The 17,463-nt window shown below is 43.1% G+C and overlaps 1 long non-coding RNA gene across 1 annotated transcript; it reads right to left on the reverse strand.

Moving 5' to 3' along the window:
* Positions 1 to 2,210: 2,210 nt before the first annotated feature.
* Positions 2,211 to 3,577, reverse strand: LOC111845309 (uncharacterized). The gene is made up of 2 exons (XR_002838586.2): positions 3,296 to 3,577; positions 2,211 to 2,841 (listed from the first exon to the last, which is right to left on the reverse strand). It is a non-coding gene; the product is annotated as an uncharacterized lncRNA (long non-coding RNA).
* Between the last annotated feature and the right edge of the window lie 13,886 nt (positions 3,578 to 17,463).

Here is a 17,463-nt window from a genome sequence, read left to right on the forward strand (position 1 = left end):
GGTTCTGGGGAGACTGGTGCTGGGAAGGCTGCTGGTTCTGGGGAGACTGGTGCTGGGAAGGCTGCTGGTTCTGAGGAGACTGGTGCTCGGAAGGCTGCTGGTTCTGGGGAGACTGGTGCTGGGAAGGCTGCTGGTTCTGGGGAGACTGGTGCTGGGAAGGCTGCTGGTTCTGAGGAGACTGGTGCTGGGAAGGCTGCTGGTTCTGGGGAGACTGGTGCTGGGGAAACTGCTGCTGGAGAGGCTATTGGGGCTGGGGAGGTTGTTGGCGCTGGGGCGACTGGTGCTGAAAATTTATGTGGAACACGAAGGACCTTCTCCTGTACTATTTTTAAATGCTCCACACTAACTTTATTAAAAACAGCACCATTATCTCCCAAAAGGTCAGCACTCTTGCCCTCAATTAGGGTGATTAGAAATGGGCCGAGGAAGTTGGGCTCTAGCTACCCTCCCTTCCTTTACTGGCTCCTCACATCCTGCCTCCACACCATATCTCCTACTTTAAAGTCAGGCTTTGGAATTCCTGACTTCAGAATTCTGTTTGAACCTTCCTGCACCTTCCTAACATTCTCCTGGATTATGTGTTTAAGTTCATCCAGCCGTTTGTTGTCCTCTGACACCACCTCTTCTCCAACAACCGCCTCAACACTGTTGTTTACTTGTAAGCAAAGAATTTCTATCGTCACCTCCTATTAAGTCATTTTATTGACTATATTGACAATTTCACAATTAAAATATTATCATACATCCATAAACAAGGCACTTAACTGTGAATTGCCACCTTGTAAGGAAGTAATTCTGTGATCAGACTCCAGCCATTAAGATGTATTAGAATTGGTCACTCAGTACTCCTGGATATATTGCAATATTTCAGCTTTAGTGCACAAATAAACAAGGTGTGATTAAAAGGAAAATATTAGTAATATAAAGACCAGTGATTGTTGTTTATTTTTTTACTTATCCGAGCACTAACAAAATTGATATGACGTACGTTTTTTACGTACTAGGTAGTGCTCTGGGACCTCAGAGGGGTACCAGGCCTCCCTTCAAAACATGAGGTAAAATGGGGAGTATTTGGTTGTCAGTTGTTTGTTGGTACGCAGGCCAAACATTACTGCATCTAAGTACTGGTCCCAGGTGTCCGGCTTTTGTCCCACCAGTCTACTCAGAGCTCAGAAAACAAGAAACAGGGGACCCATAGATATTTAATGGTTCAAGAAAAATGCTAATTTAAACCTATATTCAAGTGAAAACATCATGCTGATTTGGATTTTGTAAATAAAAAAACCTTTGTATAGTAGAATTCAGTCTCTCCACCAAGCCATTTGTTTGGGGGTGGTGTGAGGCGCACAGGCTTCTCTTTATCTGTTTTTTGCAAACCCTCTGGTTAACCTGTCAATAAGATACAATATATCTTATTATACAGTAAAACCGGCCTAAGTCGACACCCGCGGGACCAGCTTAAAAGTGACGACTTAGAGAATTGACGAGATACACCTAAGTCGACACTTTCGCGACTTATGTCTATCTCGCCGTTTTGTCGACTAGTAAATATAACTCGCCGTTTTGCCGACTTATACCCACTGCGCAAAGTGACGTCGGAATGACGTCTTTTATATGTCGTTTTTGGACGTCCAATTTTGGTCCACTGAAGGGGTTGTTTTGTAACGCCAGGCGACGTCTTTTTTTTGACGTCTAATGAACGTCTAGTGTTGACGTCCATGGGACCTCTGTGTTTGAGCTATTTATAGTCCACATGTGGTCGCTGTGGCCGTCTTTTCAACGTCAAACTTAGACTCATTTTAGACATTGTTTTTATACTGTTTCTATAGGCTCTGTAGTCCTATGTTACCAGAGGGTGCAGGACATGTTTTCTATAGGCCACCAGTTAATTTTTCAGTAGCTTTGTTTACACCTTTGTATGCATCTCCAGTTATCTGTGGCTGAGACAATCAAATGAAGTTATTGGAAAATGGTCTGGAACAATATGCCACCTTCTGAAATGGGACTAGCTCATATTCCAATAACTTAATTTGACTGTCTCGGATAACTGGAGACGCATACAAAGTTGTAATGCATTTCCAGTTCAAACTACCTGTTCAGCCAAAAAGCTACAGGAAAATCAACTGGTTCAGAAAACATGCCCTCCACCCTCTGGAAACATGGGTAACAGTTATACACATAGGTTGACAAATAAATCACAACGCAAAACCCCCATTTAAACCTTTATTAAAAAATAATATTACTACTACTAATAATAATAATAAAACAAACAGGGCTGCTGGTTGTCATCCAAAACATTGTGAAGCTCTGAAATGTGTCTATATACCTGACCTAATACACTTTGTGACCCCTGGCCTTTAGTCCTTAAACCAAGCCAGACACAGTTCAGCACCATTGACACATAACATTGGTAATAAAGGAAGACATCAGGGCACAAAGTAAGGCCTATAAAGGAGGCCTATAAATTTAACTGATTTGGGAAAAGTGTGTGTGTGTGTGTGTGTGTGTGTGTGTGAGAGAGAGACACGGGCAGAGTGACAGTTGTCATCTGAACAGAGAACTTGGAACTGCAGCAGCATCATCATGGCACCAGTTGAAAGACATTCTAGAGATCCTACAACTTAAAACTGCTACAGGCTGCTCTGCACTACTCAGTTTTCACATGGTTTTCAGAACGAACATGGGGAACAACAATTCTGGTTCAAAGTCCTGTAGGCTGGGCTTATCAGTCCTGAGTGAATACTCCACCTCCATGTCTTTGAGGTGCATGCTTGAGGTGCTCTGAAACATGCATCTTGATGTACTCTTCAGTGGCGGCCTCATCAAATTTCAAGACTCCTTCTGCACAAGCAGAAAAAGACAAAAACTTATGTTCATTTAATGAATGATAAGTCACTGAGGGTAACATCATTCAACCTCGAATCCTCCGTGAACCCCGTCTACGGACTCTAGCTAGTTAGCCACGAGCTAGAACTCCTTGTCATGCTGCTAGCTAGCTTTCGACCTATCCTGTTGGCAACCCTAATAGTCATACGAATTCACAATTTGCAGGATACAAACAGTTTACATTTACATTAAATGACATGATCTCTCGTGGACAGTCAAAATACCATTGAAACTGAACCAAGAGTGCTGTACATAGCAGCAAGCTAAGGCAAAACAAATAAATCTGTGCCGTTAATACATGCTAACTTCTGTAACCACAGCAGTTTTGGGAATTTAAGAGAAAAACGCTAAACTAGCTAACACTGTACGTACAAACGGACATAGAATTTATTAGGCTGACCAAGCTTACCTTCAGTTTACAGGAAAACGATGGGTGGACTCAATATAGGGATTTAGGTAGTGAACTTGCGAAGCAGGCTGAAAATCCGTGCGGCCGTTTCCATTGCCTTGAACATGCCGTATCGCGCCAAAATGTCTGGCTTGTTGCCTCAGCCAATCAGAGTGGCGTTGACTGTTTGAATCTTTGCCTCTCTTGAGCGTCAACCAGGAATGGCTGTTATGGCGTCACTTTTAAGGGTAGATATAGGCAGGGCTGCAGATAACTGGTGCGCAAGTTTGCATTCACCTTTAAAAACGATACGTGCGGCAATCGATTGCTGTGACAGTGCAAATGCGTACGTATTTTATGTGCATTTGCGCTGATATGACAAGAAATTATTGTGCATTTTAACCTGTATATGCTAATTCGTACTTCATTTGTGGTATAGACGGACCAAATGCATATAAAATACGTACGCATTTGCACTGTCACAGCAATTGATTGCCGCACATATCGCTTTTAAAGGTGAATGCGTACTTGCGCACCAGTTTATCTGCAGCCCTGGATATATTTTCAGAACTCTAATTCCCACAAATTGCATTTCCTAATAAATAATCAGATATATGGATAAATACATATATGCATAAACAAATAAATTGATTAACTGAAATAAATAAACCAGTTAAAGAAAAACAAGAACAAAAAATCCCCGTACTGAATAAATCAATATGCTAAAACATAATAAATCATGTTTGTTTATAAATAATCTGTATTCACATAAAATTGTTGATAACAGCAATGTTGATATTTGTAAATAAAACTATATTTCCTGCACCTGTCATAGTCGTCCACATGACGTCCAAAAAATTACGTTTAAATGTTGAATGTCATATTGACGTACAAGCTGGGTCATGGATGGACGTTCAAATTGTGGACCTAGTTTGGACGTTGTATAGATGTCCAGAATTGGTCATGGACTGACGGACCCAATATAGACATGATCTGCACGTCTATCCGACGTCCAATGTTTAGTGGGTAAAGTCGACACTTCGGTGACTTATGTCTATCTCGCCATTTTGCCGACTAGTATAATATAACTAGTAAATAAAATCGGGACTTTTGCTTGAGTGTCGACTTGTGCACATTGACGAGTTACAAGCCGGCGACTTAGACCAGTTTTACTGTATATACTGTATATACCCACACATAAACACGCATACATTTATTTGGCGGCACAGACAAAATTACACAAAATGAAATCAAACTCACAGCATTGACAAATTCTATCCCCTGGTCTGTGAGGATCCTTTTTGGTGCCTCAAACTGATAGAATTAGTTCAGTATGCACTGTGTCACCTCATCAGCAGAGTTTGATTTCAATGCATGAGCTTGTGGCCATTTAGTGTAATAGTCCACCAGCATGCAAATGTATTTGTTGCCATTTTTTGTTTCCTTTAGTTTTTCAATGAGGTCCATCCCTAGCAGTTCAAAGTCGTGGGTCACCTACATGCAGATTTAGGAATATAAATAGGATGTTTATCAGCCATATAAGCATTCACTATCAGTCATAATTACATTCCTTCATAAATATTATACAGTTGTATAATATGTAATTTAGTATGTAAATAAGGAATGAAAAAAAATTGATACTGAAGCAGAAATTTCAAAAAGAAAAAAAACATTTTGCACAATCTGAAAAGATTCACCAAGTTTACGTACATTAATAGGAGTGTATTGCACTTCTTGATTAAATGTTGGCTGGCCTGGCACACTGCATTGCATCAAACAGTAGTTTTACACACATATTCATAAGAAACTTAGTCCAACTCAGCTCCTAAGGTGCGAACGTTAAGATTTGACAATAATACAATAATATATAATAATACACACACACTCACACACATACTCGTAAATCTTACATAAGCAGGACATAGGTTGCAACCATCATTTATGGGGACACCACTTTCCAGTGGTCTTACAGGCATGAATAAAATCAAGCAGGCATAATTTTTTTTTAGGAATGCATTACTCACTTCAGATTTAGGCTATCATTAAATATAGATGTTACCTATGTTGTAATTGTCAGTTCTGAGGACATCCAAAGTTTCCATCTTTCAGGGGACCTAATTTGCATACGCGCACATTTTTCACACGTTACTTACACAATGGGGGGCTAATTTGCATACACACAAAAAAATTGTTTGACACCCTAGAAAGCATATTTTAACAAACACAATACATGACTAAGAATTTGTTTACTTTTTAGTGACTGAATACTTTATTAATCAATGTTGCTTTTGACGAAAGACTGTAGTGAGGTACATTTTGCCTTCAACATACATGACTCATGGAAATGTCTATTTAAAGAAAATAAATATATGAAATTTTGATGGTCTCTTCTAATTCACAGCACCCCACCCAACCACAGAATAATACCATTTGGCTGGTTACTTTGATGATGAGCATACGTTTATACACACAGATTTGCCCTGGGAGTTAACATAAGTAACTATAAAGAGGTACTCAAATGCAATGACCACTTAAAGCTTCTGAACATTATTTGGACTTTATCCATTTGAAAATAAAAATGCAAACATTTTCCCCCTAATCATGTCAGTTATCACCATAAAATGGCAAGTAAAAAGCTAAAAACCATTATTTCTTTCAATAACCAAAAAAATTTGTTTTGCAGCTACTTACAAAACTAAACTTCTAACTTATAAAGTCAACTTAAAAATATGGGGGAAAATAAAATACATGTATTAGCTGCAGTATCTATATAAAACAGATAAGTCACTTAAGCTACTGACTTAAATTGACTGAAGTTTTCTTTTGTTAGAAACAATTCGGTTATGAACATAATATTTGACACTCTGCCAATCTCTATCTTTGAGAGCTTCAGGTTCTCTCTTCAGACATTTATCACAGTCTGCTTTCCCTGGTACCCGACCGGTTTGGAGGAATGATATCAGATGTTTCTCAACGGCCTGAATTTCCATCTGACTCCATTTTTTCTTTGCCTGTATTTTTGGCCCAGCATTTGTTCCTAAACAAAGAATAAAGCCATTTTACAGTGTATTCTAAGGCATTCAGTAAGAATTCACTACAGATAAGTAGGCAATATCTGTCACCTTTAGAGTATGATTTATCAGTTGTCACTGAGGTCCATGAAGTGGATTCTGAGTGTCACGGTGCGGAGCGGGGCGAGCGGGTAAGTAGGAGCAGGAAACCAAGATAACGGGGAAACTGGGTTTAATAGGCAGGGATCCACGAACAACAGGACAATACACGATAGACTTCAATGCCGGATCTGGTATACTTGGGGAGACGCGCACTGATATACACAAGACAGAGCAAACTGAACAAGACACAGGTGAGAACCATCAGGTAAAAACACGGGGAAACGAGGTGGGCGTGGCACACATGAGGATCGTACGGAGCCGGGCGTGACACTGAGCTGCTGAATAAAGGTATTTGCAAGATTATTGTCATTCACGTGACAATGCGATTTTACTTTGCGTTCTATGGAGCACTTCATTAATTTAATCATTTAAAACTCAGCGACCTTACAGCTAACAAGCATTTAAAAAAATGCATAGATATAAAACATTTAAATAAAATAAACATCTGTAGGATCACACATGCACATATCACAGGGCCTAAATTCCAGGTGGCCTGAGACAAGGCCGAGCCTGGTACGAGAGGCACCAAAGGGGGGTTACACACACAAACACACACACACAGATAACCAGGGAGGCTAGCACTCCAACTTTTATTGGCCAAAGATTTAGGGACCTACAGACAAGCAGAGTGGACTTCACAGACAGGGGTCCCTCGACTTGGCACACAACCCCCTCCACATACACTCTGCCTTACATCTCACTCACCCAACAGACGAACACCCTAAAGGAAATTTCAGTTAAGTTTGGCTTTTGTATACCCTGTATATTGATTTACTCACGACTACTAGTCTCAATATACAGATACGTTATGTTTGTATGTGTCCTTAGACAAAGTGTTTTGTGTGCCACCCTTATAACCATGTTCACGGAGTATCACCTATTTCACCCCTTTGCACTTGAACACATATAAATTTAAATAAATAGATAGGTATAGCTACCATTGTATGTATGTTCTCATGGTATACCAGAAGAATCTGGAAAGTGAGTGTAATCAATGTGTCCTAACTTTTAGAGAGTCTGCTTTGTTAAAAACCCCCCCTTCTCTTCCAACATTCCTTTGTGGTTCTTATCTGATCTTGGTGGACAGTCACCAAGTTTCTTTGGTTCTACCATGCTATGTTAAAAGAACTGAATTAAGGTGTATCTTATCCATTCTGGAGAAGATGAATTGGCACAAGCCACACCAAACAAAATATGTTGTTTCCAGATATGCAACTTATATTGATATTACCACAAACTAACGGCCACGCCTATCTATGGATAAGATGTGCTGTTTGTAATAGGAATATTCGATGTAATATCCGCACAAAGTGTAACATCTGTTGAGGTGCAACCCAAAACCCCTGTATCCTATACTGATGTGAATCAGTCACATAGATACAATAATTAATTGTTTAATCAATTAATGCAGATGGTATGAGGTATGTACCTGTGAAGCTGGTATGGCATGTTTGGTATCAAACTGATTGCTAATCACCCCTGATTCCAAATCTGGTCAGTGATTACCATACAAGTGGATGTATCAAAAGTTATAACAGCTTAATGAAAATAATCAGTAAAGGGAGAATCAGTCGGGCCATAAATCCCTAAAGGACTGATACAGACCCCCTTCCGAAAGCCCGCCAAATGGATGGCCAGCCATTGGGCCAGGATTCGAATTCCTGGTCATCCCTATTCATGAACTTTAGACCATAAAAACCTGGACCTCAGAACAAAGCAGTGTAGAGAACACCCAGCAGCCGTACAGAAAAGACCATCATCCCGGGAGACGAGAAGCCCACCAGAAACCCTCCGGTGAAGGCCCAGCTGAACAGAGAACAGCACCCAAGACAAAGCTTCACCAGGAGAGAGAATCCAAAGGGGCTCCACTCCACTGCTTCAAATGCCGCGCCTTCCTGAGTGCCATCGGCTCAGCAACTCTGCCATCAACTGCCAAGACCCCCCCCCCCCCCCCCACTCTTCAACCAAGTAAACCAACTTCCTTTCATTCTAACAACTTAAGCTGTTCTGTTAACCTGCTATAAGACTTTAGGGTCGTGTTTCCAGAAACTGTGCTTGCTTTGCAGAACAGTATTTCCCATTTAAGGTTACTCATTTAAATCCGGTCATTGCATTTTCATAATTACATTGTTTGTTTTATTCCGTTATTTCGTGTTTGTTGTTGTGTTAGGTGTAATGTCTGTCTTATGTTAGTTGTAGTGTTAGCTAGGAATAAATGCATGTCTTTTACACAACTTTAGCCTCCATCATTGAGTGTCTCATAATAAGTTCCTGCCTTTGTGCGATCTTGCTACACGCTGTGAACCTCAAACTCGCCTGAAACATTGCGAGACTCTCTCTCATCGGCCGTGAGGGGGACTTCGCTACCCATTGTTTACATTACCTGGTGACGCAGCTCGGTGGACGAGCCTTCTAACCCAGGTTACTAAGTGATACTGGTAATTAGTGAATCCCATTTAAGTCTCACATTAACAGACTCACGGGGATACCGCAATCGAGTTTGGAGGAGCCGACCATTCGGCATAACAATTGATTAATAATCGGCATTAAATAATAATTAATTAAACTTTAATTAATTCAAACATATTGGTGGAGAATATAAAAATTTATTTGAGCTATTAATTCCTACACATCTCTGCCCAAATTCTCAATGAAAACCTGTACTAGTTTATAACAATAAGACTGTATACATACATCAGCTCTGTTCAAGTTTAAGCTCCTTAAAATTGCCATTTATATGAGCCCATTTCAGATCATTTCATAATCGTAATGGAATAGTGGTGTGTAGTAGTGAAATTCAAGACAGACATTTCTTTATTCACCCAAAAATTGTTACTTAGAATATTAACCTTGCAATGAGAGACATGTTTGTTCATTTTATTATTAATATTTTATTTAAACATATTGGAATTGTTGTTTTTGAATGTATCACCACATTAAAGATTGTAAAATTTCTAACAATTAATAAATAATTCTGACTTCATTAAATCCTACACTGCTAAATCTTGCAATTTAAATGCACAGACCAACATAACCACTAAATATAGACTCTTTTACTAGAATAATAAATTGTACTTTGACATGTGAGTATTTGAGCATAATGAGTGAATGAGGCATACCGTTTGGGTCAATGTCAATTTGGTCCAAATTCTTTCCCTGAAAATCAGCTATCCTTCCTTTTTCAAGAGCCATCAGCACTTTGCTTACTTTAGCCAGCTGCAATGTTTTTTCTGGCAGTCTGTAAAATTCATGATGGACCCTTATATCATGGCCTAGAAAATTAGCAAGCTGATCCATTTCAGTGTTGCTCATGTTTAGAACAGTTGACAGTGTTGCAGCATGCTTTCATAGCTTCGTTGATGTCAATGCCTTAGGACAGGAAGCATTGCAAGCAAGAGAAAATCTCCTTAAACAGTCAGACCCTCTGATGTGGGTCATGGCTAATGGTCGAGCAAACATATAGCTATTCTCTTCTAGCACTCCACAAGACTCCCCATTCTTCACTAGCAACTCCAACGCTTGCAACATTTTAGGTGTTAGCAATACAGGAACAGGTCGGCCCCTTTTCCCTCTGATGACAATCCTGGAGTAGTGTTTGCACAAGGTTTTCTCAAGCTCTGAAAGAGCCCAGTCTAAGTCATCATGATGGTCAGAGGTGTCCCTGGAGAGAAATGCCGACAAGGGCATTCTTGAAACTTCTCCTTCCCTGCGCCTGTTGAATAATATTATTTCAGCCAAGCATGCTTTAGCAAGAGCAGACCAATTTTTGACCGAAGCCCCAGACGACAACTGGCAGACACACTCATCCAGTGTTTTATCCAAGTAAGCATGCAGCTTTTGCACATCTTGTGTAAATGTTAATAGCGAAGGTGCATTCCACTTTATTTCTGCAGCATTCCGTCCAGCAGTTACAGACACCAGCTCATTCCACTTCTCTTTGTGGACTTCTTGAAAGTCTGTGGCTTTCTTCTCCAATACTTGATTACCTGTAATTAATGATTGAGCTTTAACAAGTTTACTCAACTTCACTAAGCTGTTTCCGAGTTTACGGGCAAGAGAGGGGATTTTGTATTTTTCCGTTTCCCTTTGGTATCCACATGTGATCTGAATTGCTTTGATAACTTCCAAATATTTTGAGGGATTAATAAAATCTTCCATTGTTTTTAGTGATGTAAATTTTTTGGCTGTAACCAAGAGTCTTCCAAGTTCTCGCAAAGTCTGTCTAGTCCAGGTTTGTGCTGCATCACTTGATCCTTTTTTGTTAAGTAAATGCTCCCCAATTTTAATTATGTGACTGTCGTTTTTCAGGGCTTTTGTGACTTCATCAGCTTGCATGCCACTAAGTGTCTTCCATAATCGTTTACTGACTTCAGAAGGTGCAGGCTCAGCAAAAGCACAAAGTGCTTGCACTCTGTTTTTTCCCTGAACCGACTTAGTGCCTTTAGGATGAAATTTACACAGTTTTACATGTCGCCATAAGATCTTTAGAAGAAATAATCACTGGCAATATGCACAGTGCAAGTAGTCATCTCCTCTACTTTCATTGTGTGGCTGTTTGCAAGCAACAAGTTCTCCTTTACCCGTCCTAATAACAGCTGCATTATGGGCAAAGTTCCCTTTATTCCTGAGAAAATGTAAATGCATTCTCCTCTGTTCTGACCCCTTTGGAAAACTACAGGCCTTTGCTACCTCTCTCTCATTCTCATGTTTTTGTTCAAGGTGTCTTGCAATTTTGCTACATGGTTGCATGCAATACAAGCAGTAGTGTCTTTTACTGTATGCTCTGCCTCCACCGCACTTCTTCTTTACAGCAGAAACCAGGACAGCATGTTTCCCTCCTTTCCTAACCTTACTTGTGGAAACAGCTATATTGCCATCATCTTCTATCTCCTCAGAACTGGAGCTGACTTCTTTATCCACTGTAGTACTATCAGGAGCTTTCCAATTAGACTCATAAGAGGCACTGTCTTCAGATTTCTGATTTGATATGGAAGCTGACAAATTTGAGCTACTGCTTTCACTGTCCTCACTTGAGTTGGGAACATAGTCCTCACCACTCTCTGACAAGGAATCAAAGAGCTCCTCTGAACCCTCAGGAATGAACTCTTTAATCTGGAAAAAGCAATATTTTAGATACGAAAATGTAAGGCTAAATTTACAATACAAAAACCACCGTTTCAACATTCAGATCTTCACCTCAACATCTAGACCAAAAACAAGCTACTGCCATCATCACTGAAATGCCTTACTTTTATACTCCGTGTTCTTCTGAGTCTGGGTACACATTCATCAGCACCAGCATCACTATCTGAGTACTGGGACTGAAGAAATGAACAATAATATTCAAAAACGAGACATCCAATTAGCATCCATATCAACTCAATTTACTTCATCAGAAAATTCTGTATATTTTCTTAACACACTGACTGAAAAATGCAATGTGTCTAGGCTACGTTTGCACAAATTATGCTTATTCAGTATAATTGTGTGGGCAACTCTGCTCCATGACACCAACAGGGTTAGGGTTTGAATCTGGCCTCCGATACTGTGTGTGTTAATGTTCTCCCCATGACTGTGTAGGTTTGTGCCCACGGAGACATGCACATTACCTAAATTTGAGTATCTAAATTACCTCATTATTTGTGCTCAAGAGACAGACTAGCGTCCGGTCTTGGGCTGTTCCCTGTATTGCGCCCTTTGAAGCTGGAATGGGCTCTAATCTCCAACAACTGTGCACTCGATTTATCATTTGAAATGAAGAAGAACGCAAGCTTCAACTACCTTACTGTCATGATGAGCATAGATAAAAACATTTACCTGTTGTCCAGCTGAATCAGAAGTTATCAAACGGTCATCTTCATCTGTAAACATCTGGCTGGTCTCGCCAGAATCCTTGTCAGTCTTGTCTGCTGTCGTGTCATTTGTCAAATGCTGTGAAGAGGTCAACAGCTTAAGTGAATATGCATACTTGAAGTTATAATCTGCAAAAAATCCATAGAAACAACCTATGCAATCATTTATGTTTCTGTATTTCAGTAATCACAACTTGTGATTCTGTGAATCTCAATACTTTCACACTTCCCAATATCTGTATAATTCCTGTTTGACTGAACATAGGACAAATAAGTTCTTTCTAAATGAACATGTACCATATTAATTGAATAAGAATATTGTGAAAACTGTCCTTACAGTACACTGCTTTTGGCAAGAATCAACAAGTTAATAAAATGTTAGCTTCACAAGTAATCCATCATTTAGCAACAGTAGACTCTTCATAGCTTCAAACCTTTGTAATACTGACCGAAGAGACCTTTTCTCTCCATGGCCAATCGTTTGTGCCATAATCGTAGGTTATTTCTTCTCCCTCTCTTATGTCTCTTAATGCGAAAAGACACAAATGTGGCTTTCCATCCACTTTAATTACTTTCATTCTACAATTGGGGTTTTGATGGTCATCGTTCACCAGCCGGCCTAACAATCCATCTTCTATACTAGCATCAAATCTGTAAAGCAAAAATAAGTACAAGTGTACAGTGATTTCCATTAAGAACAGCTAAATTTGATAGACCTTTACAATGGCTTTTAAAGGTTCAGTTGTTTTTAGCTGCAGCACATTGCTAATTGATACCAACTAGTAAATATTTGTCAGCTTACCACCGTGTCCGACTATTCCATTTAAAGTCAAACATAAAGGCTGAGCATGACTTGTGATAGACTTCTCTTCTTCTGTTTGACTCAGCAAAATCAATCAATTCACCTCTATATTCAACAATAAAGTCCCCATGCAAGAATGGAGCAAGTGTGAATACTCCACGGCCTTTAAAAAAAAAAATACATCAATATGGACTAGACAAATCATAAATAATGTGACAAGAAACAGGTTTTTCTTGTGATGCCAAATGTATACAACTCAAAGCCAATAATTAATCAATGTGCTACTATAACATTGCATGGTTAGTTTTCGAATAATGTTGCCAATATACTCTGCATTAAGCACTGACTTGCGCTTCATTTGACACCCTGCTCTATTCAAGAGCATACAAGCCAAGGCACCTGAAGGTTGGCCACTGCTCAAGCTATCAAGAGATCCCCTCATTTACCTAAATAAACATGTTGGTGGTTTCTTGCCTTTTACTCTATGCTGGAAGAAGGAGAATGCTAAGTAATGGATTCCAGAAACTTTGGTGCTTGGCGGGTTAGTGATATTATATATTCTTTTATCGATCTACAGTATGGAGCTATATTACCCAATACAGAATTTAGTAAACCTTACCTTTCAAGGGACTGATGTACTTGACCTCTAATTTTGTATTCTTGTCTGTCTTTGTGACGACATGTTTAATAGCATCATTTAGAGGACTGATTCGTCGAGACATTTTGAACTCTGCAAATTCAAAAGCAAATTAATTTTAAACTAGTTAAAATAATTAAACCTCGTAAGATAAATTGAAAACATCGCATAGTATTGTAATGAAACAGGCGGAGAGAAGCGAGGACCCAGAAATGCGAGAAATGCCGAAGTTTAATAGGGCAAGCGATAACACACAGGCGAAGCTTCCGTGCACTCCGCTATGGGAAGCGCTGCCGTCCCCGGCAGGGGAGCGGAGCCGCGCAGCCCGAGAGCTTCCCTTGGGGGCAAGCCGAAGCAAACAAAACCAGAGGGCGTTGAGCAGGGATCGTAGTTGGTGGGCAGGCAGGAAGGTCAGAAGCCAGGGAGTCAATCCGACGAAGAAGCACAGGACGGCGAAACACACGGAGGGCAGGACACAGGGAGTCGGACTGGATGGAACAGGTAAGTCAGGAGCGGGTGCGGGGCTATGGAAGGAAGGCACAGAAACAGGTAACTGGGACAGGTACGGGAGATCGGGGAGACGGAAGACTAGTAAACGCTCGGTATAGCTTCTTTTCATCGGCTTAATACTTCGCACTGGCAATGCGTGAGTTCTCCCCTTTTAACTAAGCCGTCATCCATGGATGAAAGAGCTACACCTGTCCCGTCACGCCCCCAGGAGGCGTGACAGAGCCCCCCCCCTTGACGGCCGCCTCCCGGAGGCCGACGACGCTTGCAAGGACGTCCACGCGGTCTAGGCGCCGGCTTGGAGGGATGAGCTTGGTGAAACAACGTTGCCAGGGCCGGATCCGTAACCTCGGCTGCTTGCACCCAGCTACGTTCGTCGGGTCCCGCACCCTCCCAGTCCACCAGGTACTGTAGGCGGCCTTTTCTGCGACGGGAGTCCAGGATGTAGTTCACAACAGAGGTGGGTGCGGTGGTCGGAACGGGTAGAGGATCCTCATCGGCCGGAACCGGTGGTTGCAGGCAGCTGTACTTCACAGGCTTCAATAAGGAGACGTGAAAGGTGGGAGATATCCGATATACCCGGGGTAACTGCAGTTTAACAGTGACGGGCCCGACACGCTGCAGTATCCGGAAGGGCCCGATGTATCTGGCAGTAAATTTACGGCAGCCTGGTATCCTAAGGTTCCGGGTCGACAACCATACCCTCTGTCCCACCTGATAGGGAAATCCTGGGCGACGATGTTTGTCGGCTTGGGCCTTGGTCCGTTCGGCCTGGGACTGTAGTGCTTGTTGTATGGTTCTCCAGGCATGTCTGCTTTCCTGGAACCAGGTTTCCACCCTGGGTACTGCACTTGCTGGAGCGTCCCAGGGGAACAGAGGTGGCTGGAACCCTAGAACACACTGGAATGGAGTGAGGTGGGTTACTGGACTGACCCGAGAGTTTAAGGAATACTCCGTCCAGACTAGATGTTGGGACCATTTGGTGGGGTCCTTGCGGACCAGCAGTCTCAGGGCTTTGGCCACCTCTCGGTTGGTGCGTTCGGCCAGTCCGTTGGACTGCGGGTGATAAGCCGTGGACAAACTAAGGGTGATAGACAATTTGCTGCAGAACTCTTTGAATACCCTGGAAGCAAACTGGGGACCTCGGTCCGACACTATGTCCTCAGGGATACCTGTGATTCTGAACAGTTCTTGAATGAGCACTTCCGAGAGTTCTACAGCCGAGGGTAATTTCGGAAGGGCAACCAGGCGACTGTTGTGGAAGCAAGAAGACGGACACTGACGCGGCAAGCTGTAAGTCCTGATCGTTTATTATTTTCTTCTGGTAGGAAGATCAGAAGTTCCCAGAACCAAGCCCGAGAGCGTGGCTGAAACTCAGGCGGGGAGGCAGGTCGATCGGCTTCGGTACAGACGGGGAAGAGGCGAAAAACACGGTCGGAAATCCAGGCAGGGATCGGGCGATCGGCGTCGGTCCAGAAAGGGGCAAAGACGAGAAACACAGTCAAGGGTCCAGGCAGTGGTCGGGCGATCGGCGTCGGTCCAGAAAGGGGGCAGGCAGAAACTCGGAGTCTAGAAAACGTAGCAGAGGTCAGAACACAGGGAAACACACACCGGAAAAAACGCTCGAACTCAGGGCAAACCATGAAGATCTCGCACTGATCAGAGAGCCGAGTTGCCTGATATAGTAACACCGAAACTGGGGAAAACGAGACACAGCTGGGAGAAGAGTGTCAGAAACGGGAGCAACCGGTACGGTCAGAACAACTGGTTGACAGGACGCAAACACCTCGGGGAAGCCCTATCGACCGGGATCCCCGGAGGGGCGTGGCTGAGACGACGAAGAGGGTTCCCTAGTGCTATCCATGACAGTACCCCCCCCCCGACAACCGCCTCCAGGCGGACGAGACGGGAGGTCAGGACGACGACAATGAAGGTCTGCTATCAACGAAGGATCAAGAACAAAACGGGCCGGCACCCAGGAGCGTTCCTCTGGGCCATAACCCTCCCAGTCCACCAGGTACTGGAGACCCCGTCCCCTGCGGCGCGCATCCAACAGACGGCGGACTGTGAACACCTCGCCTCCATCCACCAACCGGGGCGGGGGCGGAGGCAGACTCGGGGAAGCCAGAGGACTGGTCGCATGAGGTCGAAGCAGAGACACATGAAAAGCCGGATGGATGCGCCGCATGGAGCGTGGAAGCTGCAACCGCAACACTGAGGGACTAACCACCTTAGAGACTGGAAATGGACCAACAAAACGAGGGGCCAGCTTACGGGACTGGACGTGTAGAGGTAGGTAACGGGTGCTCAACCAAACCTTCTGCCCAACCCGGTAGACAGGTGCGCGTGACCGGCGTTTATTCGCATAACGTTCCATCCGTGCTCTGGATCGAAGCAACGAAGAACGGGCCAGGCGCCACGTGCGACGACAGCGTTGCAGGAACCGATGCACCGCAGGTACCGTGACCTCTTCTTCTAGGGCCGGAAACAGAGGAGGCTGGTATCCCAGGCAGCACTGGAAAGGAGACAACCCTGTAGCAGACACAGGTAGGGAATTGTGTGCATATTCAATCCAAGAGAGGTATCTACTCCATGAACTGGGAGAGTCAGAAGCCAGACAGCGCAACATGCGCTCCAAATCCTGGTTGGCACGTTCCGTCTGACCATTAGTCTGAGGGTGAAAACCTGAAGACAAGCTTGCGGTGGCACCGAGTAACTTGCAGAACTCCTGCCAAAAACGAGACACGAACTGAGGACCCCTGTCGGAAACAATGTTAGTAGGCAAGCCATGAAGCTTGAATACATTGTCGACCAGTAGTAGAGCAGTCTCACTTGCAGAAGGGAGTTTAGGGATGGGGATAAAGTGAACAGCCTTGGAGAATCGGTCAACCACCGTAAGAACGCCTGTGTTCCCCGCTGATATAGGAAGGCCAGTCACGAAATCCACAGCAATGTGTGACCAGGGTCGCCGAGGAACAGGTAGGGGTTGCAATAGACCAGCTGGGGACCGGGACGGAGTCTTGTTTCGCGCACAAACCTGGCAAGCAGCGATGTAGCTCCGAACGTCCCGAAGCATTGTGGGCCACCAAAAACGTTGCTTAAGGAGGGCGACAGTTCCCCGAACTCCTGGGTGGCAAGCTAAGAGAGACGCATGTCCCCACTGGAGTGTTCGAGAACGTAGAAACTTGGGTACGTAGAGCCTGTTTGGAGGCCCCCCT

This window comes from Paramormyrops kingsleyae, chromosome 3, assembly GCF_048594095.1.
Source record: "Paramormyrops kingsleyae isolate MSU_618 chromosome 3, PKINGS_0.4, whole genome shotgun sequence".
NCBI lineage: Eukaryota > Metazoa > Chordata > Actinopteri > Osteoglossiformes > Mormyridae > Paramormyrops > Paramormyrops kingsleyae.